The sequence below is a fragment of the Danio aesculapii genome, chromosome 4 (genome assembly GCF_903798145.1).
Source record: "Danio aesculapii chromosome 4, fDanAes4.1, whole genome shotgun sequence".
Lineage (NCBI taxonomy): Eukaryota > Metazoa > Chordata > Actinopteri > Cypriniformes > Danionidae > Danio > Danio aesculapii.
The window spans coordinates 13050151-13075482 of NC_079438.1; the positions used below are offsets into that span (position 1 = coordinate 13050151).

The 25332-nt window shown below is 41.9% G+C and overlaps 21 non-coding genes across 21 annotated transcripts; 7 read left to right on the plus strand and 14 right to left on the minus strand.

Annotated features, from left to right (window-relative positions):
* Nucleotides 1-4470: 4470 nt before the first annotated feature.
* trnap-agg (transfer RNA proline (anticodon AGG)) lies at nucleotides 4471-4542 on the minus strand. Its single transcript has one exon. It is a non-coding gene; the product is annotated as a tRNA-Pro (tRNA).
* A 451-nt stretch (nucleotides 4543-4993) lies between these two features.
* trnar-ucg (transfer RNA arginine (anticodon UCG)) lies at nucleotides 4994-5066 on the plus strand. Its single transcript has one exon. It is a non-coding gene; the product is annotated as a tRNA-Arg (tRNA).
* A 1067-nt stretch (nucleotides 5067-6133) lies between these two features.
* trnap-agg (transfer RNA proline (anticodon AGG)) lies at nucleotides 6134-6205 on the minus strand. Its single transcript has one exon. It is a non-coding gene; the product is annotated as a tRNA-Pro (tRNA).
* A 451-nt stretch (nucleotides 6206-6656) lies between these two features.
* On the plus strand, nucleotides 6657-6729 carry trnar-ucg (transfer RNA arginine (anticodon UCG)). Its single transcript has one exon. It is a non-coding gene; the product is annotated as a tRNA-Arg (tRNA).
* Nucleotides 6730-7768: 1039 nt separating this feature from the next.
* On the minus strand, nucleotides 7769-7840 carry trnap-agg (transfer RNA proline (anticodon AGG)). The gene has a single exon. It is a non-coding gene; the product is annotated as a tRNA-Pro (tRNA).
* Nucleotides 7841-9486: 1646 nt separating this feature from the next.
* trnan-guu (transfer RNA asparagine (anticodon GUU)) lies at nucleotides 9487-9560 on the minus strand. Its single transcript has one exon. It is a non-coding gene; the product is annotated as a tRNA-Asn (tRNA).
* A 97-nt stretch (nucleotides 9561-9657) lies between these two features.
* trnak-cuu (transfer RNA lysine (anticodon CUU)) lies at nucleotides 9658-9730 on the minus strand. The gene has a single exon. It is a non-coding gene; the product is annotated as a tRNA-Lys (tRNA).
* Nucleotides 9731-10605: 875 nt separating this feature from the next.
* Nucleotides 10606-10679, minus strand: trnan-guu (transfer RNA asparagine (anticodon GUU)). Its single transcript has one exon. It is a non-coding gene; the product is annotated as a tRNA-Asn (tRNA).
* Nucleotides 10680-10776: 97 nt separating this feature from the next.
* Nucleotides 10777-10849, minus strand: trnak-cuu (transfer RNA lysine (anticodon CUU)). Its single transcript has one exon. It is a non-coding gene; the product is annotated as a tRNA-Lys (tRNA).
* Nucleotides 10850-11556: 707 nt separating this feature from the next.
* Nucleotides 11557-11630, minus strand: trnan-guu (transfer RNA asparagine (anticodon GUU)). The gene has a single exon. It is a non-coding gene; the product is annotated as a tRNA-Asn (tRNA).
* An 877-nt stretch (nucleotides 11631-12507) lies between these two features.
* trnan-guu (transfer RNA asparagine (anticodon GUU)) lies at nucleotides 12508-12581 on the minus strand. The gene has a single exon. It is a non-coding gene; the product is annotated as a tRNA-Asn (tRNA).
* Nucleotides 12582-12678: 97 nt separating this feature from the next.
* trnak-cuu (transfer RNA lysine (anticodon CUU)) lies at nucleotides 12679-12751 on the minus strand. Its single transcript has one exon. It is a non-coding gene; the product is annotated as a tRNA-Lys (tRNA).
* Nucleotides 12752-13630: 879 nt separating this feature from the next.
* On the minus strand, nucleotides 13631-13704 carry trnan-guu (transfer RNA asparagine (anticodon GUU)). Its single transcript has one exon. It is a non-coding gene; the product is annotated as a tRNA-Asn (tRNA).
* A 420-nt stretch (nucleotides 13705-14124) lies between these two features.
* Nucleotides 14125-14197, minus strand: trnak-cuu (transfer RNA lysine (anticodon CUU)). The gene has a single exon. It is a non-coding gene; the product is annotated as a tRNA-Lys (tRNA).
* Nucleotides 14198-15957: 1760 nt separating this feature from the next.
* Nucleotides 15958-16031, minus strand: trnan-guu (transfer RNA asparagine (anticodon GUU)). The gene has a single exon. It is a non-coding gene; the product is annotated as a tRNA-Asn (tRNA).
* A 1532-nt stretch (nucleotides 16032-17563) lies between these two features.
* Nucleotides 17564-17636, minus strand: trnak-cuu (transfer RNA lysine (anticodon CUU)). Its single transcript has one exon. It is a non-coding gene; the product is annotated as a tRNA-Lys (tRNA).
* Nucleotides 17637-23069: 5433 nt separating this feature from the next.
* On the plus strand, nucleotides 23070-23141 carry trnaq-cug (transfer RNA glutamine (anticodon CUG)). The gene has a single exon. It is a non-coding gene; the product is annotated as a tRNA-Gln (tRNA).
* A 109-nt stretch (nucleotides 23142-23250) lies between these two features.
* Nucleotides 23251-23324, plus strand: trnai-aau (transfer RNA isoleucine (anticodon AAU)). The gene has a single exon. It is a non-coding gene; the product is annotated as a tRNA-Ile (tRNA).
* Nucleotides 23325-23412: 88 nt separating this feature from the next.
* trnaf-gaa (transfer RNA phenylalanine (anticodon GAA)) lies at nucleotides 23413-23485 on the plus strand. The gene has a single exon. It is a non-coding gene; the product is annotated as a tRNA-Phe (tRNA).
* Nucleotides 23486-24738: 1253 nt separating this feature from the next.
* On the plus strand, nucleotides 24739-24812 carry trnai-aau (transfer RNA isoleucine (anticodon AAU)). The gene has a single exon. It is a non-coding gene; the product is annotated as a tRNA-Ile (tRNA).
* Nucleotides 24813-24900: 88 nt separating this feature from the next.
* trnaf-gaa (transfer RNA phenylalanine (anticodon GAA)) lies at nucleotides 24901-24973 on the plus strand. The gene has a single exon. It is a non-coding gene; the product is annotated as a tRNA-Phe (tRNA).
* The last annotated feature ends 359 nt before the right edge of the window (nucleotides 24974-25332 follow it).

Consider the following 25332-nt stretch of genomic DNA (forward strand, 5'->3'; position numbering starts at 1 on the left):
ACATGTCTAGCTAAGACCATAAATGGGAAATTAAAGTAGTACTATCTATTTTAATATAATTTGTATAAAGGCTCTGATAAAACTGTGTTTTTTTCTCTCTGCATATTTTACCATTCAGGTTGGCGTCTGCCCAAACCTGCCTGTATTCAGACAGGACACACAGCTTGACATAAGATGGGTTATAAAGGTATTTAAAGAGGCCAATCATACCCAATAAATACACTAACACTGCCTGTCTACATGGCCTCCCAGTGTAGCGCTGGATCTAAATTTTGCAACACAAATTATAACTAAACCTTACCCATCTCATGCACACCAACACACACAACATACAGTCATTACTGCAACCTCAGTATTTTTAACTGGTATATGTCGACTATCCAGGGTAAAATTATTTACATCATTCAAATCTATCATACATTATTCACTTCATACATATAGGACAATGTGGAAATATTACTTAAATATCAATTGTGGTAAACAATTTTGCAACTTTGTGGTTTTTCAAATTGCTGTGTATTGATATAGTAATGTACAGAAGACTTATGCATGGCTACAGTCACATAACAAACTATTTCACTTGTGAATTAGCAAAATCTAAATGAGACTACTAGTCTATTTAGATGTTCAATTCATTCATGTTTATTCATTAGTCCTGTTGCAGAATAGTAGGGCCCACTATTTTCCAACAGTGACTTTTGAAAACTTAAAGTTGATAAGAACAACTAAATCTAAAAATGCAGGCACTAGCAATTTAACAAAATTCTAAATTAAACCTGCATTATTGAGTGTGACTTTAGCCTGTACATCAGATACACAAAGAATGAGAAAAAAAAAACTGAAGATTTTAAATCTTACTTTGTTTGAATTTTCATTCTCTTGTTGATTTAGTCTAACCTTAGGTCTGCATTAATGTTTTTTTTCAATTGAACCATTTATATAGACAATTTTATGATTGTAGTTGTGAAATTGTGTATTTTTCTTATTGATGTTATATTTTTTTATTATGCATACCACTAGTAAAAATACTGGTTATATTGGCTTTTGCACCTTTCCTTTAAATTACTCTTATCAAATATTTTTAAATACCATACTGTCATTCATCATGGAAGTGAAGCATCTGGGAATTTACTAGCACTAAATTTAGGACTTATTAAGACCTTATTTACCTCTCACACTTTGAAGATGGTTATTGTGTTTTGTGTTACCCCATTCTACAGTGATGCAAAGCTCATTGATATTCAACTATTGCATGGTCATTCAGCTGTCTCACATAAAGTGGAGCATCATCAGTGACGTTGGTCCTTAACCTGTAAATATATGAACTGCCCTGTGAACCTCACCTTATGTCTGACGCTGACAAAGGTCTTTCCAGTGGAACTGATAATGACCTGGGGAGGATCTAATGCACATGAATGTTTCTCAAAGTGCAATGAGATTTGCAACTTGTTTGATCAATGCACTGAACTTTGTCATTCTATAGACTGAATACCACCACAGATGGACACAAATACAACGAAGCGGATGGCAAAAATGCCTGAGCAGCCACTTGAGCCCAAGCTCAACACAGCATGCCTACAACTAAAAAGACTGTGGGGTTCAGCGATATAACTCTATCTTAATGTTGAAGCTGCTTTTAATGTTGTGTTTTCAGGTGATGACATTGTTTCTACAATCAACACCAACGCTCGCCAAAGCCATCCAAAAACTATGATCTTGTGGCCCCTTGAGAGACTGCTCAGAATTGCTCCAAGGGACCAGGGGAGGAAATCTGTAAGGATGGCTATATCTCTCTATAATATTAAACCCTGGAAACGGTTATGGAGCTCCACACGAGACAAGACCGAGAGAATGGTCAAGCACTAAAACAATAAACTTTCTAATCTGAGAAGAAGATCAGCTAGGAAACCAGTTGTTCGGGTTGTCTCGATCATGCATCTTGAGCCCCCCTCTTTGCCCTGGAGTTTACTGTCTGAAAACTGCTGTGAAATTCTCTAAAGACCAGACCACGAGAACTAACAGGCTGTAAAACAATTAAACTTTATAATCTTCAGAGAGGATCTCGAGAAAGCCATCTGGACAGTTGACCCATCACCTATCCTCAGGCCCTCTTACCCTCCCCAGTTATACGGCCTGGGTCATTAAAAAGGTTACTCAGGAATGACCAGATTTCAAGCTTCTATGGTGAAATGATATAAGATGTATATTTGCAGTATTTGTGAATTTTAACTTGTCATGCTTAGTGTCATTTTAAATGTCTGTGTGATTGGTAAAGTGGTCTTAATTTCTTTGATAAGATCTTTGCCAGATGCTCCACTCCAGGGAAAATGGTCTTTGTATCAACTCATGACCAGGCAAGAGGCTTGGTGACGCTTTTATTGTCTTGAATTTATGATGATTTGAGTATTTAGGCAAAGGGTGCAGAAGTGTCTGGGGGATTCTGTAGGCAGGATACCCCATTGCAGTTTGTGAGTCTCTGAGCTCTGCATCAGGACTTATATGCTGCAATGTATTTCTATACGGTCAGGTATTAATCTCTAACTTAAATGTATCTTCGAATAATTGATGTTGTACAATCTTGATTGGCTTATTTTGTTTAATTATGTGAATTGGAATAGAAAATCTTTGCCTGACAAATAAATGTAAAATTCTTGTTTAACTCTAATATCTCCTGAAATCATTTAAATCTAGTAGATTGTTTAGGCTGATGTTTCCGCAGCTTACGACCAGGATTTGTCATACATTCAGGATCAATGGATGGAGCATGGGCACAGCATTAGAGACCTGATGATTTCTGACAATCACTGACTTAGTATAATATAAATTAGGGGGCTAAATACAACTTCCTTTAATTATGAGCAAGCATGGGGCGGCCAATTATTGCTTAAAGGAAGTGGGGAAACTTGAAACTTGTCTATAGCGCTTGTTCACTGCTGCTCTTATAGTTGTGTAAATTGCTTCCTTGTCCTCATTTGTAAGTCGCTTTGGATAAAAGCGTCTGCTAAATGACTAAATGTAAATGTAAATGTAAATGTAAGTAGCTTTCAGTTATATTCTTTGACTAAGCTAAATTAAACTTTTCTTTAAATATGTGCAAGCATGGGGCGGCCTATTATTATTTAAAGGAAATTAGCTTATCGGCTAAGAATCGGAACTGGCGAGGTTGTGTCCGTGAGCAGATGTAACTGGCCAGCATACTGACTCTAAGCGACTTCGGGTAAATGATGAACCATTACTTGAGAATAAGGATTTATTAGGTTAATCAATCTAAATTAGACCGAATCACAACCTATAAGGTAATCAGCTTGAATTAGATAAATCTAAAATTATTATAAATTGGAGTCAGATTAAAATTCGGAGTTGGAAACAAATTAAAATAAATCTTAATGAATAAAAATATTTCTTTTCACATGTGCTAAAAGGCTTACATGCATTTAACCTTCACCCATGCTGTTAGTTCCGTCATAGGAAAAATAGATGGGCCCTTACAGCTTCGAATTCTCAGACTTGCTGCACACTTCAAATAAAGATTCACCCAATCTTGCTTGAATCTCACTGTCACGTTACGAACCTAAAAGGTTCCGCTAAGCTCTGGTAATGGAGATCTTGACTTCAAATACCTCGTGGCTTTCAACTAATGGTCTCTTGTTAGGTGGATGATGATGAAATGCAAACAAGAAAATAGCTGCAGAAAGGTTGTGATTTCAAGTTAATGAGAGTGGCCTTGTCTGGAATTTGAAACTCAAGACCAGTCACACCATACGCGAGAACCATACCCCAGGACCAATGAGACACGAATGTGGATGATTGCACAAAGAAAATGTTTGACCATTAGTTGCACACATCTTATTTGACGGAATGCAAACTGGCATCCAGATCCTAAAGTGCAGTTTTCCATGCGTTGGCATCTTGTTGAAGGCATACAAAAGATCCATGACAAATGATTGGCGAAATGGCCCAGTGGCCTAATGGATAAGGCATCAACCTTCGGGGCTTGGAATTGTTGGTTCAAGTCCAATCTGGGTTGTCTTTGAAAGTCTCACCTCAATTTGGGAGCAATGTTTGGTGGATGAAACACGGTAGCTGTGAAAACCTTCTTGAGATGTGTTTGCATGTCATTAACTTCCTGCATTGCCATGCATATTACCTGTTATGACTAAAAGGGAAACGAGATACCTAACGCGAAAGGCCATTTTGAATCCTGCATGGTGCCTACAGAGAAGAGACTGTGTACAAAGCAAAAAAATGGTGCTTACATATAAAGCTGGTGGGTTGTTCAAGATCCATAAACAAATCTAACAACCGAATCATTGCCGCTCCTTTTTTTGTCTGTATAATTGTACATGTTAGACTGATTTAGATCAGAAGTCCACTAAATGTTCATTAACTAAAGTCACAGCAAAAGCTGCTACAATTAACACAGAAACACCATAGACAGCACAGCACCACTGCTTCTCTATGACAGTCGTAGGGCTCGTCCGGGATTTGAACCCGGGACCTCTCGCACCCTAAGCGAGAATCATACCCCTAGACCAACGAGCCCTGTAGAAGGAACCTGCAGTGCCACAAGAAATTCTGTGAGACCAATCCAATCTACTCTTTGTTCATGTTGTTTTTGTTACGTGTGTCAGCAGCTCTCTGGAGGCATATTACAGTTCACAGTAAGTATAAAAACAGTCCAGTGGCCTAATGGATAAGGCACCAGCCTTAGAAGCTGGGGATTGTGGGTTTAAAGTACCAACTGGGTTGTCTTTGATGCAGTTCCTTTTAAGTTGACTGTGCAAGACAATCCAGTGTTACCCTCAAAAGCTAGGTTCATACCCTTAGGTCAAAACGACATGACAATGGAAAACTCCTCAGAGAATCTGTTTTGTCATTAGGTGTACACACCAGATCGTCTGAATGCAATATGGCATAGGGATCCTAAAGTACTGTTTTTCTGAGTTACAAGAACTTCCTGACCCATACATCAGATATGACAAAGGCTAGTGTTGACCCAGTGGCCTAATGGATAAGGCATCAGCCTTCGAAGCTGGGGATTGTGGGTTCAAGTCCCATCTGGGTTGTCTTTGTTGGGTTAAATTTAAGTTGTGTGAAACAATTCCGACTGGTCTTCTCAAAACTTAGGCGTGATGATCTGAGGACAATAGTTAGCTTCGAATTCTCAGACTTGCTGCACACTTCAAATAAAGATTCACCCAATCTTGCTTGAATCTCACTGTCACGTTACGAACCTAAAAGGTTCCGCTAAGCTCTGGTAATGGAGATCTTGACTTCAAATACCTCGTGGCTTTCAACTAATGGTCTCTTGTTAGGTGGATGATGATGAAATGCAAACAAGAAAATAGCTGCAGAAAGGTTGTGATTTCAAGTTAATGAGAGTGGCCTTGTCTGGAATTTGAAACTCAAGACCAGTCACACCATACGCGAGAACCATACCCCAGGACCAATGAGACACGAATGTGGATGATTGCACAAAGAAAATGTTTGACCATTAGTTGCACACATCTTATTTGACGGAATGCAAACTGGCATCCAGATCCTAAAGTGCAGTTTTCCATGCGTTGGCATCTTGTTGAAGGCATACAAAAGATCCATGACAAATGATTGGCGAAATGGCCCAGTGGCCTAATGGATAAGGCATCAACCTTCGGGGCTTGGAATTGTTGGTTCAAGTCCAATCTGGGTTGTCTTTGAAAGTCTCACCTCAATTTGGGAGCAATGTTTGGTGGATGAAACACGGTAGCTGTGAAAACCTTCTTGAGATGTGTTTGCATGTCATTAACTTCCTGCATTGCCATGCATATTACCTGTTATGACTAAAAGGGAAACGAGATACCTAACGCGAAAGGCCATTTTGAATCCTGCATGGTGCCTACAGAGAAGAGACTGTGTACAAAGCAAAAAAATGGTGCTTACATATAAAGCTGGTGGGTTGTTCAAGATCCATAAACAAATCTAACAACCGAATCATTGCCGCTCCTTTTTTTGTCTGTATAATTGTACATGTTAGACTGATTTAGATCAGAAGTCCACTAAATGTTCATTCACTAAAGTCACAGCAAAAGCTGCTACAATTAACACAGAAACACCATAGATAGCACAGCACCACTGCTTTTCTATGACAGTGGTAGGGCTCGTCCGGGATTTGAACCCGGGACCTCTCGCACCCTAAGTGAGAATCATACCCCTAGACCAACGAGCCCTGTAGAAGGAACCTGCAGTGCCACAAGAAATTCTGTGAGACCAATCCAATCTACTCTTTGTTCATGTTGTTTTTGTTACGTGTGTCAGCAACTCTCTGGAGGCATATTACAGTTCACAGTAAGTATAAAAACAGTCCAGTGGCCTAATGGATAAGGCACCAGCCTTCGAAGCTGCGGATTGTGGGTTTAAAGTACCAACTGGGTTGTCTTTGATGCAGTTCCTTTTAAGTTGACTGTGCAAGACAATCCAGTGTTACCCTCAAAAGCTAGGTTCATACCCTTAGGTCAAAACGACATGACAATGGAAAACTCCTCAGAGAAGCTGTTTTGTCATTAGGTGTACACACCAGATCGTCTGAATGCAATATGGCATAGGGATCCTAAAGTACTGTTTTTCTGAGTTACAAGAAGTTCCTGAGCCATACATCAGATATGACAAAGGTTAGTGTTGACCCAGTGGCCTAATGGATAAGGCATCAGCCTTCGAAGCTGGGGATTGTGGGTTCAAGTCCCATCTGGGTTGTCTTTGTTGGGTTAAATTTAAGTTGTGTGAAACAATTCCGACTGGTCTTCTCAAAACTTAGGCGTGATGATCTGAGGACAATAGTTAGCTTCGAATTCTCAGACTTGCTGCACACTTCAAATAAAGATTCACCCAATCTTGCTTGAATCTCACTGTCACGTTACGAACCTAAAAGGTTCCGCTAAGCTCTGGTAATGGAGATCTTGACTTCAAATACCTCGTGGCTTTCAACTAATGGTCTCTTGTTAGGTGGATGATGATGAAATGCAAACAAGAAAATAGCTGCAGAAAGGTTGTGATTTCAAGTTAATGAGAGTGGCCTTGTCTGGAATTTGAAACTCAAGACCAGTCACACCATACGCGAGAACCATACCCCAGGACCAATGAGACACGAATGTGGATGATTGCTCAAAGAAAATGTTTGACCATTAGTTGCACACATCTTATTTGACGGAATGCAAACTGGCATCCAGATCCTAAAGTGCAGTTTTCCATGCGTTGGCATCTTGTTGAAGGCATACAAAAGATCCATGACAAATGATTGGCGAAATGGCCCAGTGGCCTAATGGATAAGGCATCAACCTTCGGGGCTTGGAATTGTTGGTTCAAGTCCAATCTGGGTTGTCTTTGAAAGTCTCACCTCAATTTGGGAGCAATGTTTGGTGGATGAAACACGGTAGCTGTGAAAACCTTCCTTGCATTGCCATGCATATTACCTGTTATGACTAAAAGGGAAACGAGATACCTAACGCGAAAGGCCATTTTGAATCCTGCATGGTGCCTACAGAGAAGAGACTGTGTACAAAGCAAAAAAATGGTGCTTACATATAAAGCTGGTGGGTTGTTCAAGATCCATAAACAAATCTAACAACCAAATCATTGCCGCTCCTTTTTTTGTCTGTATAATTGTACATGTTAGACTGATTTAGATCAGAAGTCCACTAAATGTTCATTCACTAAAGTCACAGCAAAAGCTGCTACAATTAACAGAGAAACACCATAGATAGCACAGCACCACTGCTTTTCTATGACAGTCGTAGGGCTCGTCCAGGATTTGAACCCGGGACCTCTCGCACCCTAAGCGAGAATCATACCCCTAGACCAACGAGCCCTGTAGAAGGAACCTGCAGTGCCACAAGAAATTCTGTGAGACCAATCCAATCTACTCTTTGTTCATGTTGTTTTTGTTACGTGTGTCAGCAACTCCCTGGAGGCATATTACAGTTCACAGGCAGTAAAAACAGCCCAGTGGCCTAAAGTACCAACTGGGTTGTCTTTGATGCAGTTCCTTTTACATTGACTGTGCAAGACAATCCAGTGTTACCTTTAAAAAGCTAGGTTCAGACTTCCGGCGGTTAACTGAAAGCGCATGGCCGCTTAACTTTTTGTCTCCCGTTTGGTCGGAGTTTAATTCCCCAATTAATACAATTAACACCTAATTCCTAATCGAATCTAATGATGGAAGGGGAGAAAGTCAGAAAGGGCAAAGGAAAACAGTTTGGGAAAGCGGAAAAAGGTAGTAATTTAGAGGATACCGCTGGGGCTGAGAAACAAGGAGAGCGTAATGGCGGACAAGAGGAAAATCCAAAACTGGCAACAGTGGACGAAAGCGTCGCGGTCATCCGCGCAGACATAAAGATGTTGGCCTTGGAGATGAAGTCCGAGCTAAACATCTTCCGAGACGATCTGAAAAGAGAATTAGTGGACTTTCGAAAGGAAATTTACCAGACGCTAAACGAAATCACAACCGACCTGAAAACTACAACTGACAGAGTGAGTGAGGCCGAGACCCGCATCGCCAAGGCCGAGGAGTGGTCCACGGATTTCAGGGAAGCTCTGAGCCAGTCACTACAATCCCAGGAAAGAATGCAGATGAAGTTAACAGACCTGGAAGCACGCTCGAGACGTAATAATGTTCGCATTTACAGGATCTCAGAAGGCGCTGAAAATAACAACATGTACCAATTCATTGATAATCTTATTAAAAAAGAACTGGACCTTGCTGAAATTGAACTCGGGATTCAAAGATGCCACAGAGCGCTCGGACCAAGACCTCCTAACGAGGCGCAGCCAAGATCGGTGATTGTGTACTTTCAAGAATTCAAAGTTAAGGAAATGGTTCTGCACACTGCGTGGAAGAAAAAGGAAATCTTTTACAACAACGGCAGGATCTACTTTGATCATGACTACCCTGCTGAAACCTTGGCGAAAAGGAAGGCATATTCTCAGATCAGGAGGATGCTCAAAGAGAAGGGAATACGATTTCAGACACCACCGCCAGCGAAACTGCGAGTGTTCTTTGACAGCGGGCCGGTCACCTATGGAAGCGCAGACGAAGCGCCTGAGGACATGAAGAAAAGGGGTTTCCAGTTTGGCCCCGAGACATTTTCAGAAGTTGAGGTTTTGAATAAAGCGCGGACGACCGGCTGGCAGCGCTCTAAGAATACAACAAACCGGCAGACCCGTCAGGATTGGATTAAAGAGAGGCTCCGGAATTTTCGCCGATAAAGATAGATTTAAAGGTTTAGGATTTGTTAACTACGAGTGGCAAATGACCGTAAACTACACAATTGGTAAATGAACCAGCTGTTTGTTACGGACATTCTAGTTTATGCCAGGGGACAGCCGCGTACACCCACATCGGGATGGAGTAAGACTGAATCCTTTTTTTTTCTTCCCCCTACTCTATTTAGACTGTTATCTCACGTAGGCCGCTGCTGTTATCCTACTTACCTCAAGGCAGAGAAAAGCTTAATTCGTCCCTGGGTGGGCTCGAACCACCAACCTTTCGGTTAACAGCCGAACGCGCTAACCAATTGTGCCACAGAGACTTCGAGAGCAACCCAACTGTAGTAGAAATGCTGAACTTTGTCTCAATAGGTATGCTCGAAGAATCCAATTGAAAGCTGCCGAAAAGAGAGAAAGAAACGCCCAACGTGGGACTCGAACCCACGACCCTGAGATTAAGAGTCTCATGCTCTACCGACTGAGCTAGCCGGGCTTCTGATAAATTAATTCTAGTCACTGTTTTGATCAATACCTTCCCTACCTGTGTAAAGTTTGATGCTGATTTTAAGTCAACTGGAATAAGTAACTTGGCCGATCCAGGCACTGGACAACAAACTTCTGCTAAATCCTGATGTCATCTTGTAACGCCAGACAGCACGTGGCCCAGGATCATTGCCCGGTGCACGTGTTAGCAGTTGCAAGGCAGCAAAAGCCTTCGTTCGTCCCTGGATGAGCTCAAAGCAACAACCTTTCGGTTAACAGCCGAACGCGCTAACCGATTGTGCCACAGAGACTCAGACTAATCACACCAACTGTGGTAGAAACGCTGAACTTTGTTTCACTTGGTCTGCTGGATGAACCCAAATGAAAGCTGCCGAAAAGAGAGAGGTAAGAGAAACACCCAACATGAGGCACGAACTCATGTCACTGAGATTAAGTGTCTCATGCCCTCCGACTGAGCTAGCCGGGCTTGTGAGACACTTATTCTAGTCACTGTTTTGATCAATACCTTCCCTACCTGTGTAAAGTTTGATGCTGATTTTAAGTCAACTGGAACAAGTAACTTGTCCAATAGAGGCACTGGACAACAAACTTCTGCTAAATCCTGATGTCATCTTTTAACGCCAGACAGGGCTTGTGAGTTGCTCATTCAAGAGAAAGTCACTGTTTTGATCAATATCTTCCCTACCTGTGTAAAGTTTAATGTTTTTTTTAAGTCAACTGGAATAAAAAATTTGGCCAATACAGGCACTGGCCAACAAACTTCTGCTAAATCCTGATGTCATCTTGTAACGCCAGACAGCACGTGGCCCAGGATCTATGCCTAGTGCACGTGTTAGCAGTTGCAAGGCAGAGAAAAGCTTAATTCGTCCCTGGGTGGGCTCGAACCACCAACCTTTCGGTTAACAGCCGAACGCGCTAACCAATTGCGCCACAGAGACTTCGACAGCAACCCAGCTGTAGTAGAAATGCTGAACTGTGTCTCAATAGGTATGCTCAAAGAATCCAATTGAAAGCTGCCGAAAAGAGAGAGAGAAACGCCCAACGTGGGGCTCGAACCCACGACCCTGAGATTAAGAGTCTCATGCTCTACCGACTGAGCTAGCTGGGTTTCTGATAATTTTTTTCTAGTCACTGTTTTGATCAATACTTTTCCTACCTGTGTAAAGTTTGATGCTGATTTTAAGTCAACTGAAATAAGTAACTTGGCCGATCCAGGCACTGGACAACAAACTTCTGCTAAATCCTGATGTCATCTTGTAACGCCAGACAGCACGTGGCCCAGGATCATTGCCCGGTGCACGTGTTAGCAGTTGCAAGGCAGCAAAAGCATTCGTTCTTCCCTGGGTGGGCTCGAACCACAAACCTTTTGGTTAACAGCCGAACACGCTAACCAATTGCGCCACTGAGACTCAGACACCAAACCAACTGTTGTGGAAAAGCTGAACTTTGACTCACTTGGTCTGCAGGATGAATCCAAATGAAAGCTGCCGAAAAGAGAGAGAAAGGTAACATAAACGCCCAACGTGGAGCTCAAACCCATGTCACTGAGATTAAGTGTCTCATGCTCTCCCGTCTGAGCTAGCCTGGCTTGTTAGACACTCTTTCTAGTCACTGTTTTTATCAATACCTTCCCTACCTGTGTAAAGTTTGATGCTGATTTTAAGTCAACTGGAATAAGTAATTTGGCCAATAGAGGAACTGGACAACAAACTTCTGCTAAATCCTGATGTCATCTTGTAACGCCAGACAGCACGTGGCCCAGGATCTATGCCCAGTGCACGTGTTAGCAGTTGCAAGGCAGAGAAAAGCTTAATTCGTCCCTGGGTGGGCTCGAACCACTAACCTTTCGGTTAACAGCCGAACGCGCTAACCGATTGCGCCACAGAGGCTTCGAGTGCAACCCAGCTGTAGTAGAAATGCTGAACTGTGTCTCAATAGGTATGCTCAAAGAATCCAATTGAAAGCTGCCGAAAAGAGAGAGAGAAACGCCCAACGCGGGGCTCGAACCCACGACCCTGAGATTAAGAGTCTCATGCTCTACCGACTGAGCTAGCCTGATTTCAGATAAGTTTATTCTAGTCACTGTTTTGATCAATACCTTCCCTACCTGTGTAAAGTTTGATGCTGATTTTAAGTCAACTGAAATAAGTAACTTGGCCGATCCAGGCACTGGACAACAAACTTCTGCTAAATCCTGATGTCATCTTGTAACGCCAGACAGCACGTGGCCCAGTATCATTGCCCGGTGCACGTGTTAGCAGTTGCAAGGCAGCAAAAGCATGCGTTCTTCCCTGGGTGGGCTCGAACCACCAACCTTTTGGTTAACAGCCGAACACGCTAACCAATTGCGCCACTGAAACTCAGACACCAAACCAACTGTTGTAGAAAAGCTGAACTTTGTCTCACTTGGTCTGCAGGATGAATCCAAATGAAAGCTGCCGAAAAGAGAGAGAAAGGTAACATAAACGCCCAACGTGGAGCTCAAACCCACGTCACTGAGATTAAGTGTCTCATGCTCTCCCGTCTGAGCTAGCCTGGCTCGTGAGACACTCTTTCTAGTCACTGTTTTTATCAATACCTTCCCTACCTGTGTAAAGTTTGATGCTGATTTAAAGTCAACTGGAATAAGTAATTTGGCAAATAGAGGAACTGGACAACAAACTTCTGCTAAATCCTGATGTCATCTTGTAACGCCAGACAGCACGTGGCCCAGGATCTATGCCTAGTGCACGTGTTAGCAGTTGCAAGGCAGAGAAAAGCTTAATTCGTCCCTGGGTGGGCTCGAACCACCAACCTTTCAGTTAACAGCCGAACGCGCTAACCAATTGCGCCACAAAGACTTTGAGAGCAACCCAGCTGTAGTAGAAATGCTGAACTGTGTCTCAATAGGTATGCTCGAAGAATCTAATTGAAAGCTGCTGAAAAGAGAGAGAGAAACGCCCAACGTGGGGCTCGAACCCACGACCCTGAGATTAAGAGTCTCATGCTCTACCGACTGAGCTAGCCGGGCTTCTGATAAATTTATTCTAGTCACTGTTTTGATCAATACCTTCCCTACCTGTGTAAAGTTTTATGCTGATTTTAAGTCAACTGGAACAAGTAACTTGGCCAATAGAGGCACTGGACAACAAACTTCTGCTAAATCCTGATGTCATCTTGTAACGCCAGACAGGGCTTGTGAGATGCTCATTCAAGAGAAAGTCACTGTTTTGATCAATATCTTCCCTACCTGTGTAAAGTTTAATGGTTTTTTTAAGTCAACTGGAATAAAAAAAATTGGCCAATACAGGCACTGGACAACAAACTTCTGCTAAATCCTGATGTCATCTTGTAACGCCAGACAGCACGTGGCCCAGGATCATTGCCCGGTGCACGTGTTAACAGTTGCAAGGCAGCAAAAGCATTCGTTCTTCCCTGGGTGGGCTCGAACCACAAACCTTTTGGTTAACAGCCGAACACGCTAACCAATTGCGCCACTGAGACTCAGACACCAAACCAACTGTTGCAGAAAAACTGAACTTCGTCTCACTTGGTCTGCAGGATGAATCCAAATGAAAGCTGCCGAAAAGAGAGAGAAAGGTAACATAAACGCCCAACGTGGAGCTCAAACCCATGTCACTGAGATTAAGTGTCTCATGCTCTCCCGTCTGAGCTAGCCTGGCTTGTGAGACACTCTTTCTAGTCACTGTTTTTATCAATACCTTCCCTACCTGTGTAAAGTTTGATGCTGAATTTAAGTCAACTGGAATAAGTAATTTGGCCAATAGAGGAACTGGACAACAAACTTCTGCTAAATCCTGATGTCATCTTGTAACGCCAGACAGCACGTGGCCCAGGATCTATGCCCAGTGCACGTGTTAGCAGTTGCAAGGCAGAGAAAAGCTTAATTCGTCCCTGGGTGGGCTCGAACCACCAACCTTTCAGTTAACAGCCAAACGCGCTAACCAATTGCGCCACAGAGACTTCGAGAGCAACCCAACTGTAGTAGAAATGCTGAACTTTGTCTCAATAGGTATGCTCGAAGAATCCAATTGAAAGCTGCCGAAAAGAGAGAAAGAAACGCCCAACGTGGGGCTCGAACCCAAGACCCTGAGATTAAGAGTCTCATGCTCTACCGACTGAGCTAGCCGGGCTTCTGATAAATTTATTCTAGTCACTGTTTTCATCAATACCTTGAAAATCTTGTAACGCCAGACAGGGCTTGTGAGATGCTCATTCAAGAGAAAGTCACTGTTTTGATCAATATCTTCCCTACCTGTGTAAAGTTTAATGGTTTTTTTAAGTCAACTGGAATAAAAAAAATTGGCCAATACAGGCACTGGACAACAAACATCTGCTAAATCCTGATGTCATCTTGTAACGCCAGACAGCACGTGAGAGAAACGCCCAACGTGGGGCTTGAACCCACAACCCTGAGATTAAGAGTCTCATGCTCTACCGACTGAGCTAGCCGGGCTTCTGATAAATTTATTCTAGTCACTGTTTTGATCAATACCTTCCCTACCTGTGTAAAGTTTTATGCTGATTTTAAGTCAACTGGAACAAGTAACTTGGCCAATAGAGGCACTGGACAACAAACTTCTGCTAAATCCTGATGTCATCTTGTAACGCCAGACAGGGCTTGTGAGATGCTCATTCAGGAGAAAGTCACTGTTTTGATCAATATCTTCCCTACCTGTGTAAAATTGTGGCGCAATTGGTTAGCGTGTTCGGCTGTTAACCGAAAGGTTGGTGGTTCGAGCCCACCCAGGGACGAATTAAGCTTTTCTCTGTTCTTCTGAATCAGTTCTTCCCTGGGTGGCTCGAACTACCAACCTTTTGGTTAACAGCCGAACACGCTAACCAATTGCGCCACTGAGACTCAGACACCGAATCAACTGTTGTAGAAAAGCTGAACTTTGTCTCACTTGGTCTGCAGGATGAATCCAAATGAAAGCTGCCGAAAAGAGAGAGAAAGGTAACATAAACGCCCAACGTGGAGCTCAAACCCACGTCACTGAGATTGTGTCTCATGCTCTCCCGTCTGAGCTAGCCTGGCTTGTGAGACACTCTTTCTAGTCACTGTTTTTATCAATACCTTCCCTACCTGTGTAAAGGTTGATGCTGATTTTAAGTCAACTGGAATAAGTAATTTGGCCAATAGAGGAACTGGACAACAAACTTCTGCTAAATCCTAATGTCATCTTGTAACGCCAGACAGCACGTGGCCCAGGATCTATGCCTAGTGCACGTGTTAGCAGTTGCAAGGCAGAGAAAAGCTTAATTGGTCCCTGGGTGGGGTCGAACCACCAACCTTTCGGTTAACAGCTGAACGCGCTAACCAATTGCGCCACAGAGACTTCGAGAGCAACCCAGCTGTAGTAGAAATGCTGAACTGTGTCTCAATAGGTATGCTCAAAGAATCCAATTGAAAGCTGCCGAAAAGAGAGAGAGAAACGCCCAACGTGGGGCTCGAACGCACGACCCTGAGATTAAGAGTCTCATGCTCTACCGACTGAGCTAGCCGGGTTTCTGATAAAGTTATTCTAGTCACTGTTTTGATCAATACCTTTCCTACCTGTGTAAAGTTTGATGCTGATTTTAAGTCAACTGAAATAAGTAACTTGGCCGATCCAGGCACTGGACAACAAACTTCTGCTAAATCCTGATGTCATCTTGTAACGCCAGACAGCACGTGGCCCAGGATCATTGCCCGGTGCACGTGTTAGCAGTTGCAAGGCAGCAAAAGCATTTGTTCTTCCCTGGGTGGGCTCGAACCACCAACCTTTTGGTTAACAGCCGAACACGCTAACCAGTTGCACCACTGAGACTCAGACACCAAACCAACTGTTGTAGAAAAACTGAACTTTGTCTCACTTGGTCTGCAGGATGAATCCAAATGAAAGCTGCCGAAAAGAGAGAGAAAGGTAACATAAACGCCCAACGTGGAGCTCAAACCCACGTCACTGAGATTAAGTGTCTCATGCTCTCCCGTCTGAGCTAGCCTGGCCTGTGAGACACTCTTTCTAGTCACTGTTTTTATCAATACCTTCCCTACCTGTGTAAAGTTTGATGCTGATTTTAAGTGAACTGGAATAAGTAATTTGGCCAATAGAGGAACTGGACAACAAACTTCTGCTAAATCCTGATGTCATCTTGTAACGCCAGACAGCACGTGGCCCAGGATCTATGCCCAGTGCACGTGTTAGCAGTTGCAAGGCAGAGAAAAGCTTAATTCGTCCCTGGGTGGGCTCGAACCACCAACCTTTCGGTTAACAGCTGAACGCGCTAACCAATTGCGCCACAGAGACTTCGAGAGCAACCCAGCTGTAGTAGAAATGCTGAACTGTGTCTCAATAGGTATGCTCGAAGAATCCAATTGAAAGCTGCCGGAAAGAGAGAGAAAAACGCCCAACGTGGGGCTCGAACCCACGACAATGAGCTTAAGAGTCTAATGCTCTACCGACTGAGCTAGCCAGGTTTCTGATAAATTTATTCTAGTCACTGTTTTGATCAATACCTTCCCTACCTGTGTAAAGTTTGATGCTGATTTTAAGTCAACTGGAATAAGTAACTTGGCCGATCCAGGCACTGGACAACAAACTTCTGCTAAATCCTGATGTCATCTTGTAACGCCAGAGAGCACGTGGCCCAGGATCATTGCCCGGTGCACGTGTTAGCAGTTGCAAGGCAGCAAAAGCCTTCGTTCGTCCCTGGATGGGCTCAAAGCAACAACCTTTAGGTTAACAGCCGAACGCGCTAACCGATTGTGCCACAGATACTCAGACTTACCACACCAACTGTGGTAGAAACGCTGAACTTTGTCTCACTTGGTCTGCTGGATGAACCCAAATGAAAGCTGCCGAAAAGAGAGAGAGAAAGGTAAGAGAAACATCCAACCTGAGGCACGAACCCACGTCACTGAGATTAGGTGTCTCATGCTCTCCGACTGAGCTAGCCGGGCTTGTGAGACACTCATTCTAGTCACTGTTTTGATCAATACCTTCCCTACCTGTGTAAAGTTTGATGCTGGTTTTAAGTCAACTGGAACAAGTAACTTGGCCAATAGAGGCACTGGACAACAAACTTCTGCTAAATCTTGATGTCATCTTGTAACGCCAGACAGTACGTGGCCCAGGATCATTGCCCGGTGCACGTGTTAGCAGTTGCAAGGCAGCAAAAGCATTCGTTCTTCCCTTGGTGGGCTCGAACCACCAACCTTTCGGTTAACAGCCAAACACGCTAACCAATTGCGCCACTGAGACTCAGACAACAAACCAACTGTTGTAGAAAAGCTGAACTTTGTCTCACTTGGTCTGCTGGATGAACCCAAATGAAAGCTGCCGAAAAGAGAGAGAGAAAGGTAAGAGAAACACCCAACGTGAGGCACGAACCCATGTCACTGAGATTAAGTGTCTCATGCTCTCCGACTGAGCTAGCCGGGCTTGTGAGACACTCATTTTAGTCACTGTTTTGATCAATACCTTCCCTAGCTGCGTAAAGTTTGATGCTTATTTTAAGTCAACTGGAACAAGTAACTTGGCCAATAGAGGCACTGGACAACAAACTTCTGCTAAATCTTGATGTCATCTTGTAATGCCAGACAGCACGTGGGCCAGGATCTATGCCCAGTGCACGTGTTAGCAGTTGCAAGGCAGAGAAAAGCTTAATTCTTCCCTGGGTGGGTTCGAACAACCAACCTTTCAGTTAACAGCCGAACACACAAACCAATTGCACCACAGAGACTTCGAGAGCAACCCAACTGTAGTAGAAATGCTGAACTTTGTCTCAATAGGTATGCTCGAAGAATCCAATTGAAAGCTGCCGAAAAAAGAGAGAGAAACGCCCAACGTGGGGCTCGAACCCACGACCCTGAGATTAAGAGTCTCATGCTCTACCGACTGAGCTAGCCGGGCTTCCGATACATTCATTCTAGTCACTGTTTTGATCAATACCTTCCCTACCTGTGTAAAGTTTGATGCTGATTTTAAGTCAACTGGAATAAGTAACTTGGCCGATCCAGGCACTGGACAACAAACTTCTGCTAAATCCTGATGTCATCTTGTAATGCCAGACAGGGCTTGTGAGATGCTCATTCAAGAGAAAGTCACTGTTTTGATCAATAACTTCCCTACCTGTGTAAAGTTTGATGCTGATTTTAGCAACTAGTGTGTATAATAACGCTGATAAAGGACATCCTTGTCTTATAGATCTGGAAATCTCAATGTAGTCTGTTAAAAATCCATTTATTTTAAAACAACTATAAATATCTGTATAAAAACATTTGATCCACTTAATGAAATTCTCACCAAAGCCAAATTTCTGGATAAATAAGTCAAATAAATAGCTGTGCTCAACTCTATCAAAAGCTTTCTCTAGATCTATGCTGAATAAAAATCCTTTTTTATCTATATGTATCAGATTAAATCTCTTATCCTTGTTATTGTGTCTGCTATATCTCTGCCTATTACACCATAAGCTTGATTAGTTGTGATAAGAGTGGGAACTACCTTTTTAAGTCTGTTTGCTAAAATCTTTGCTAATATCTTATAATCCGTGTTAAGCATACTTAAAGGTCTATAATTTTGCAAATCATCTTTATCACCTTTATTTTTATAAATTATTTTAATCATTCCTTTCTTCATACTCTCACTCAACTCTCCTTTTTTAAAAATAGCAGTAAAAAGATCTTTTAAAATTGGAATTAAAACATCTTTAAAAGTCTTATAAAACTCAGATGATAAACCATCTAAACCAGGGCTTTTCCCATTACTTAATTGTGTTATAGCTTCATTTATCTCCTCTTCAGTTATATCACTATCACACCGTTCTTTATCCTCTTCACTTACTTTAACTTTTATTTGATTCAATAAAAATCCTTATCTTCTTCATGAACTCCTTTTCCTTTAAACAAAATTCCATACAAATCTTTAACTGCTCTTAAAATACTTTCTTTATCTTTGACATTTTTCCCTTTTATTGAGACATTCTTTATCAAATCGGCTTTTTGTCGTGTTTTTTCTAAATCATAAAAGAACTTTGTACTTCTTTCTCCTTCCACTGTATTTTTCATCTTGCTTCTTATTCTAGCTCCCATATATTTTTCCTCTTCTACTTTTTTCAGTTTCTCTTCTAATATCACTATTCTCCTAATATCCATATTTCCTTCTGTTATCTTTTCCATTTCATTCTCCCATTCTTTGTTTAATTGTCTTTCTTTAGCTCGATTAGCTTTCTGCATTTTCTTTGAACATTCTATTGAAAATCTTTTGGCCTCTAATTTGACATTGTCCCACCACACACTTATTTCTTCATCATATAACTCATCATTTACACTATTAATAATAATATTTTCCATTTCAATTTTATAAAAATCATTCTTTAAGAGCTCTGTATTAAAAACCCATACACCTGGTCCTCTTTCAACTCCACTGAAATCCATCATTACATACAAAAAATCATGGTCACTACAGCTAAAAATCTTGTAAAAAATCTTTGAAATAAAAGATTCTAATCTTCTTGTACATAAAACATAGTCTAATCTACTTTGTTTTAAAACTGTATTCACCCACTGCCTTCTTGAGTATTCTCTTTTGGCTCTATTTCTCTCTCTCCATACATCTACATATTTATGTTTTTCAATCATGTATTTCAGTTCTTTTCTTCCAACATCTGCTCTATAAACCATATAATCATCTACATCTATCCTTTCTAAAACAGTAATAAAATCTCCTAAGACAATAACATTATCCCATCCACTCATTAAAACACTAAGGTTCTTAAAAAAGTAACTCTTTCCAAGTCTTGATTTGGAGCATGGATGTTACATATTGTTATTTCTTCACCGTTATTTATAATTTTAATAGTTAAGATCCTTCCATAGTTATCTTTAAATAAAACATCAAATGAGCATCCTATTCCTCTTCTAATTAATATTGCCATGCCTTTTTTCTTATTTGGGTCATTATTATACAATATTTCCCCATCCCAACATTTTTTAAATTCATTAATAATTGTTTCATTCCATCCAGTCTCTTGTATACATATTATATCACATTTTTCTGTTAAAGCAATTACATTTTCAAACTTCACTTTAGATGACAGCCCTCTTACATTAATTGAAACCAAACATAAGTTGTTCATTAGAAATATAAAAAGAAAACAAGCCATCCAAACAAAAGAAAATCCAAATTAAACAAGCCATCAATCATTTGTTGTCTTTTATATCTAAAATCTTAGATCAGTTCTGTCAGTTTTTAGTTTTGCTTTTGCTTCTTTTTGTAATTTCTGTTTCTTAAGCACTTGCTGAATATTTATTTGTACAGTTTTTCTGCGTCTTCTGTTTATGCTGTCTATTGTTCTGTCTTTAGTCCCAATATTTATTTCATCATTATCATCATCGCTTACTTCTTCATCAATTCTGCTTTCTGTATTTTCACCTGCTGCTCCATGTTCTTTTTCCATGTCCTGTCCATCATCTTTCATTAGATGTTGTGCCTCAGTCTCTACTTTATCTCCTTCATCCTCTTCACTCAAAGCCTGCTCCTCTTCTTGTTCATTCAAACCATCCACTGTTAAATCCTGTGGTTCCTCCTCACTTTCTTCATAGCTTGATTTCTCTATTGGTTTATGCATTTCCATAACTCCAGTCTCTTCCTCGTCCGATTCACATCTGCACCACAATGTTGTCTTTTTGCAGCCTTGGCACTGTGGGGCTTTACAGTCCCGCGCAAAATGCCCCTGCTCCAGACATTCTCTACACACAAATTGTGGGCAGTCTTTTTTTTCATGTTCAGTGCTTCCACATAATCTGCATGTTTTTATCTGCTGATCATGTATCACTCTAAAATATTTGGGTCCTTCCTCCGTATCAAATTTGACGTTGTAAGGAAGAGTCATGACTTCTTTCGGAAATTTCACCCTGATGAACCTTGTTCCATCAGCCACAGTTGTTCCTGGATGATATCTTCTTCTTAGTGGGAGAATTGGAGAAACTCCCCAGTCCACAAGCTTTTGGATGATTACACTATCTTGAATATAGTTGGGTAAATTTAAAAAAGAAACCATTCTCTCAGTTGCGCAGAGTTTTGATATTTCACAGAATTGTTGGTTAATCATGAGTCCATCCATTAAATGATCACAGTCTGTTTCATTTTCCATAGTGAGTTCATAGTCAAAATTAGATTTTTTTCTCAGTCCAAACAATTTTCCAACTCCAGTCTTTCCTTCCACAGCCTTTATAATCATAACTACTGTGATATTTCCAGGATCTTTCACAGTCATTGTCAAAGTTGTTTCTTTTTTATATTGTCTCTGAAATCTTGCTTGACTTTTCAGTTTGTTTATCATCTCTTTTCTTTGACTTGTTTGTAGGGTGTTTTCCAAACATTCAGCAACTGCTTTACCTTTAGTTTGTTGTTTTTCTCCACTTCCTCCTCTACTTGTGTCTGACCTATTTTTCCTCCTTCTTGCCACAACAGTTGCCCATGTGTCATCATTGTTGATGTCCTTGTTTAAATCTCTTGAATTGTTATCTTCAGGAGTAGCTTTGTCCGTGCTGCCATAGTCCATTTTCAGTTCCTGTTCCTTTACCGGGGTGTCCATCCTTTCAAAAGGTTTTAACCCCAAACAGATAAGACTGTCTGGGGTTTAACTAAAACTAAACAAAATTTATATAACTTATTTCAAGCAAAATCAAGTAAAAAACAATAAAGAAAATCAAAATGGGAGAGCCTTTCTCTCCCTACTGCCACCTCACACTTCCTTGAAAGCAGTGACTCAGTCAAACTCAAGGGGGCGTGCTCAGGGTGGTATGGCCGTAAGCGAGAGCAGCCGTCAAGTGTTGGCTATTTAAAAATAGGCGCAGCACCAGGAGCCGAGTGCCGCTCAGCTTGCCTTGACACAGCACCGACAGAAACAATGCCCTTGGCCCCTCAATAGTTTACCTCTTTTTTTTTTTTTTAATTAATTAATAAAATTTTTTTTTTTTTTGCCAAATTAAGGAATTCAAAAAGCTTACAGCACGTGGTATTCCCAGGCAGTCTCCCATCCAAGTACTAACCAGGCCGAACCCTGCTTTGCTTCCGAGTTCAGATGAGATCAGGGATGCTTTTTTTTTTTCTTTTTTTTGTTAAAAATTATTTTCAAATACAATAAAACAATACATTGAGTGACTTTTCAAACATCAAAAATAAAGTAAAAAAATAATTATATAAAATACATTCATTTGTATTTGTCCCACATCCAGGTAACACCATTAGTCGTCAAATTGCCTAGAATAGCGTGCTTTTCTTTTGAAGGTCCTACCTAGTAATGCTCCAGTAAATGTGTGAGGAGCCCTGCATGCCGAATGACGAGTTACTCAGAAATCAATGCACATTGGCCTTGACTTGGATGGACCTTCTGCTACTTTCCTGCAAGGCCAGTTTTTTAATTCATCATCTTCATCTCGGGCAGCAGCTCTACACCATCTTGAGGTTCCATAATGTAATGGATAGCACTCTGCATCCAGCGATCTAAATTCAAATCTAGATGGGACCTGTTTTTTTTTTTTTTGCCAGCACCGCACAAAAAAGCTAAAATAGCGTTCTATTCCCTTGAAGGCCAGAGAATAACAGTTACTATGGGTTTTCTAGGACTCTCAAGTCCAGCTGCTTCACCCTCAAGTCCACCTGCTTCCATTTGACAAAAACGCTATCTTTCTCACAGGTGGTCACATCGCTTCTGGTGATGATTCCTATGGCCTAATCGACAGCACTCTGCTATATATTTAGTGCTTTGATTTCCCACTGCGGACGCGCCATTGAATAAAAGAAAACTGTGACTTGATAGGGCTTCTGAAGGATTGCAATGATTAGTACTATACAGAACCGGCAAAGCTGACGTAAGGAAATTCGCTCTAAACCCTCCAGGTGCAACCAGCTTTGCAATAAAAGCCACTGTGAAAGGCATGAAAACACAAGTAGAGAATGCGGGGATCGATTCCGCTTCTTCTCGCATGCTAAGCGACCGGTCTACCATTTAAGCTAATTCCCCTTTTCACAATCAAAATTGAACATTTTAGACGTGGTCGAAAAAGAAAAAATAAGATCACATCTGTTCTGTGGTGGCTTCTTTGCCCTACCTGCCATTTAGTCATCAAATTGCCTAGAATGGCGTGCTTTTCTTTTGAAGGCCCTACCTAGTCCTGCTCCAGTAAATGTGTGAGGAGCCCTGCATGCCAAATGACGAGTTACTCAGAAATCAATGCACATTGGCCTTGCCTTGGATGGACCTTCTGCTACTTTCCTGCAAGGCCATTTTTTAAATTTATCATCTTCATGTCGAGCAGCAGTTCTATATAGTCTTAAGTTTCCATGGTGTAATGGTTAGCACTCTGGACTCTGAATTCAGTGATCTGAGTTCAAATCTCGGTGGGACCTGTTTTTATTTTGCCAGCACCGCACAAAAAAAGTTAATATAGCATCCTGTTCCCTTGAAGGCTAAAGAATGACAGTAACTCTGGGTTTTCCAGCACACTGGTAAGAAAACGGCCGGTCAGCTCAGTTGGTTAGAGCGTGGTGCTAATAACGCCAAGGTCGCGGGTTCGATACCCGTACTGGCCAAATTTTTACTCTCTTATGCCTCAGATGCACTTAAGGGCTCAGCTTGGTCTCACAGACATCCCTGCTGCAGGAAAGCTGTGTCATGGCAGCCGAAATAGCTCAGTTGGGAGAGCGTTAGACTGAAGATCTAAAGGTCCCTGGTTCGATCCCGGGTTTCGGCAAAGCAATGTTGTTGTTCTCTTTTGGGCACAGGGTCAGTTGAATGAAAGTCACCCAAAAAGCCTAGCCGCTTCACCCTTAAGTCCACCTGCTTCCATTTGACCAAAACGCTATCTTTCTCCCAGGTGGTCACATCGCTTCTGGTGATGATTCCTATGGCCTAATCGACAGCACTCTGCTATATATTTAGTGCTTTGATTTCCCACTGCGGACGCGCCATCAAATAAAAGAAAACTGTGACTTGATAGGGCTTCTGAAGGATTGCAAAGATTAGTACTACACAGAACCGGCAAAGCTACTGTAAGGAAATTCGCTCTAAACCCTCCAGGTGCAACCAGCTTTGCAATAAAAGCCAGTGTGAAAGGCATGAAAACAGATGTGGATAATGCGGGCATCGATCCAGCTACCTCTCTCATGCATGCTAAGCGACCGTTCTACCATTTAAGCTAATTCCCCTTTTCACAATCAAAATTTAACATTTTAGATGTGGTCGAAAAAGAAAAAATAAGATCACATCTGTTCTGTGGTGGCTTCTTTGCCCTGCCTGCCATTTAGTCGTCAAATTGCCTAGAATGGCGTGCTTTTCTTTTGAAGGCCCTACCTAGTAATGCTCCAGTAAATGTGTGAGGAGCCCTGCATGCCGAATGACGAGTTACTCAGAAATCAATGCACATTGGCCTTGCCTTGGATGGACCTTCCGCTACTTTCCTGCAAGGCCAGTTTTTTAATTCATCATCTTCATCTCGGGCAGCAGCTCTACACCATCTTGAGGTTCCATAATGTAATGGATAGCACTCTGCATCCAAACTGTGACTTGATAGGGCTTCTGAAGGATTGCAATGATTAGTACTACACAGAACCGGCAAAGCTGACGTAAGGAAATTCGCTCTAAACCCTCCAGGTGCAACCAGCTTTGCAATAAAAGCCACTGTGAAAGGCATAAAAACACAAGTGGAGAATGCGGGCATCGATCCCGCTACCTCTCACATGCTAAGCGAGCGCTCTACCATTTGAGCTAATTCCCCTTTTCACAAGCCAAATTAAACATTTTAGACGTGGTAAAAAAAAAAAAAATAAGATCACATCTGTTCTGTGGTGGCTTCTTTGCCCTGCCTGCCATTTAGTCGTCAAATTGCCTAGAATAGCGTGCTTTTCTTTTGAAGGCCCTACCTAGTCCTGCTCCAGTAAATCCTGTTCCCTTGAAGGCCAAAGAATGACACTAACTCTGGGTTTTCCAGCACACTGGTAAGAAAACGGCCGGTTAGCTCAGTTGGTTAGAGCGTGGTGCTAATAACGCCAAGGTCGCGGGTTCGATACCCGTACTGGCCAAATTTTTACTCTCTTATGCCTCAGATGCACTTAAGGGCTCAGCTTGGTCTCACAGACATCCCTGCTGCAGGAAAGCTGTGTCATGGCAGCCGAAATAGCTCAGTTGGGAGAGCGTTAGACTGAAGATCTAAAGGTCCCTGGTTCGATCCCGGGTTTCGGCAAAGCAATGTTGTTGTTCTCTTTTGGGCACAGGGTCAGTTGAATGAAAGTCACCCAAAAAGCCTAGCCGCTTCACCCTTAAGTCCACCTGCTTCCATTTGACCAAAACGCTATCTTTCTCCCAGGTGGTCACATCGCTTCTGGTGATGATTCCTATGGCCTAATCGACAGCACTCTGCTATATATTTAGTGCTTTGATTTCCCACTGCGGACGCGACATCGAATAAAAGAAAACTGTGACTTGATAGGGCTTCTGAAGGATTGCAATGATTAGTACTATACAGAACCGGCAAAGCTGACGTAAGGAAATTCGCTCTAAACCCTCCAGGTGCAACCAGCTTTGCAATAAAAGCCAGTGTGA